General features: G+C 49.8%; 1 long non-coding RNA gene across 1 annotated transcript in view; it reads left to right on the forward strand.

Annotated features, from left to right (window-relative positions):
* Positions 1-3,220, forward strand: part of LOC103678285 — a 43,217-nt gene extending 39,997 nt beyond the window's left edge. Inside the window, exons 2-3 of the long non-coding RNA XR_005832066.1 lie at positions 2,787-2,886; positions 2,978-3,220. This is a non-coding gene — a long non-coding RNA (uncharacterized LOC103678285). The remainder of the gene's footprint in view (positions 1-2,786; positions 2,887-2,977) is intronic.
* Positions 3,221-3,229: the final 9 nt, after the last annotated feature.

Raw genomic sequence — 3,229 nt, forward strand, 5'->3', positions numbered from 1 at the left:
CTTGTTTCCCTTGCTAGATTAGGGAAGTTGTCAGCTACAATTTGTTCAAATATCTCTTCTAGACCTCTGTTTTTCTACACTCCCTCGGGGATGCCAATGATTCTGACATTGGAACATTTCATTAAGTCAGTAATCTCCCGTAACCTACATTCTTGAGATTGGATTTTTTTGAGCCCAGTTTCTGTGTTAGCTTTCTTTTCTACTAACCCATCCTCCAATTTGCCAATACGTTCTTCTCCCTCATTCACCCTGGCCGTCAGAACATCTAGTTTTGACTGCATTTGATTCATAGAATTTTTTTTTTAAGATTTTATTTATTTATGTGACAGAGAGACAGCCAGCGAGAGAGGGAACACAGCAGGGGGAGTGGGAGAGGAAGAAGCAGGCTCATAGCAGAGGAGCCCGATGTGGGACTCGATCCCGGAACGCCGGGATCACGCCCTGAGCCGAAGGCAGACGCTTAACGACTGTGCTACCCAGGTGCCCCTGATTCATAGAATTTTTAATTTTTGCCAGATTCGCTCTCATTTCCGCCCTTAGAGATTCTATATTCTCATTAACATTTTCGTTAATATTTTTTTCAAGCCTACACATCGTCTTGACCATTGTTACTCTGAACTCCATTCTGATAATTTGGTTATATCTATATCCATTAGTTCTGTTGCAGAGGCCACAGACTCATTGTCTTTTCTTTGCTGGGGGGGATTTCTCCTTCTTGTCATTCTGATGAGGAGAGGTTACGGGGTTGCCCAGAGCCCAAATTATTGACCAGGACCCAGGCTGTGTGCCCTTGTTTTATAGGGACCTTAGGGATGTGGGCTTCTTGAATTTTTCAGCCTGCCTTCTGGGGGAGGGGCCTGCGCGCGCCCGATACTCGAGCGGCAACTGTTTGGGTAGATTCTCCGCCTCCCCTGCGGGGAAGATAGGGGATGGGCACACTGTGACTGGTTCCAGGCTTTTGTTCTCTGGCAGGTTTCCCTGGTGGTTTTGCTGTGCCTCTTCTGAGGTCAAACAGCAGTGCCCGAATCTCAGCCTCTGTCTCAAGTAAGAGGATCGCGGACTCGCTCTCCACTATCTTTCTGGCCACTTTAACTCTGTTTCTGTTGGTGCTGCTCAACCCTGCAGTGTCCCAGGATGTGCGTCCCACACCCGGCATCCCTGCCCTCACTTCCAGGGCTGGTGTGTCTCCGTCCTTTGCGTTTCTAACACCACCAGCCGCCCCCCGTGAGCTCCGGAGCTCCATCTCAGTGTGGTTCGCACGCACTCCGGAGCTCCGGTTTTCAGACTGGTCACGCGTTCCCCAGCTCACAGTCTCAGTCTGCTCTCTCGTGGGTGCCAGTCCCCAGTGCAGGTGGTTACCGCTTCCCGGCGCCTGAACGCGGCAGCCACCTCCCCTTTCTGTTTATCTTCCGATATCTGTGCGTGGCTTCATGGTTCCCCCCTTTGTACCTCAATACTAATCGCTGGAGATGTTCAATTTTAGAGATCCAGATGTATCTTCCTGCATCTCAGGCTGATTCTGTGAGTGTTCAGGATGGTCTGGTACCTATCCAGCTCGACTCAGGGGACCAGCTGAAAAAGGGGTCCCCTACTCCTCCGCCATCTTAACTCCTCTCCCCTTTGTCCATTTTTAAATCAGGTCATGATTGTTTTGTTTCATCCAGGCCACCTTCTGGGGGAGGGGCCTGCTGTGCCTCAGCGGAGTTGCCCCACCCCTTGTCAGGGGGATGGGCTCAAGGTGAGCTGGTCGTCTATGTGGCTTTTGTTCCCTGGAAGCTTTCCACCATTCTGAGGGTCATAAAAAAAAAAAAAAAACGGCTGTGCCTGAATCTCTGGCCCAGAGCCGCAAGATCCTGGTCCCTCCTCTTCAATAAACCCTCCAGGTGAAAGGGTCTCCACTTCTGTGTGCACCAAAGTTCTCAGACTCCCGTGGTTTGTGTCTACTGCAGTCTTTCCCCAGGGGAGTCCCAGGGACCCGTGACCATCACTGCACTTTGTGTCTTTGGGACTGTGAGTGGTTGTGGGCTCCTGTGCTCACCCTGCTCCGAAGACTTTTTGCCCCTCCCAGAGGACGGTAAACAGCCCGCAAGTTCCAGTCCTTTACAGGGTGGTCAGGCAGAGAGCAGTCTCCATACTAGCCCATCTTGCGGTTTATGGTGACCAGAGCTGAGAGTCCCTTCTGGGCTTACTGACCACAACCAGTTTCTTTGCTCCACTTCTTGGGCACTGTATTGGTTCAGGTACCCCTGTTCTTTCTGTATCTCCTGGGATCCTGAGACCACAATGACCCACCTAGAATTCTGCCCTTTTCATCCCCTGAGCCCCTTTCAGGAAGGGATATTTCTCACCGGAGCAGATTTCTAAGGGTTTTCATTTGCTCTCTATTGTTATATCACTTTTTGGTAGCCAGCTGATGGAGACTCCCTCCCCCTTCTGTTTATCTTCCAATATCTCCCCACAGATTCATGCCTCTGCACATCCTACCTTGCAAAAAACCAGTCGCTTTTCTGCTTGTAGAGATCCAGACATATTTTCTTACCTCTCAGGCTGATTTTGTGGGTATTCAGAATGATTTGATAGATATCAAGCTAAATTCAAGTGACCAGATGAAACGAGGTCCCCTACTCTTCCACCATCTTGCCTCCCTCTCTACTGTTATGTTTAGAGTCCCTTGTACCATGTGAGGTCACAGCCACTGAATTTGGGGGTTAGGATGTGCACACTTTGGGAGACCATTATTCTGCTACCACATGTCTAACTGTATTTATTTATGCCTTCTCTCACAGCTGTGCCCTGAGAGACATGCACAAAGAGGAGAGGTCGTCTATTTGGGCCACTAGGTTCTGAGGAATCCAAATGAGAGACCACCTGACTTGTGTTGTTGGTGTAAGAGCCCCACTATTAGTCATCTCCCTTCTATTCCTTTCCACACTTTGTATTCTAAATGCCCTTATCTGATTTGTCTCTTCTCGTTTAGAGTCCATCAGGCTACAGATGGTCCTGTCTATGCAGCCACAAATGGAGACAGCCCCTACCGACTTCTACCGAGCACATTTGGACAGACCTCTGTGGATGAAACCCTGACTGCCATTCTTCAACAAGGCCCCCAACCAGCAGGAATCGGTTAGACCAGTCATCACCCCCTTTCCCTACCGGCAGTTAGGGTCACTTCTTCAGAGGGGGAAAGTTAGGAGTTAGTTGGACAGTTAGGTAGTCAGGGTCAGGGTCC

Source organism: Ursus maritimus, unplaced genomic scaffold (genome assembly GCF_017311325.1).
Source record: "Ursus maritimus isolate PB19 unplaced genomic scaffold, ASM1731132v1 scaffold_36, whole genome shotgun sequence".
In the NCBI taxonomy this organism is placed as follows: domain Eukaryota; kingdom Metazoa; phylum Chordata; class Mammalia; order Carnivora; family Ursidae; genus Ursus; species Ursus maritimus.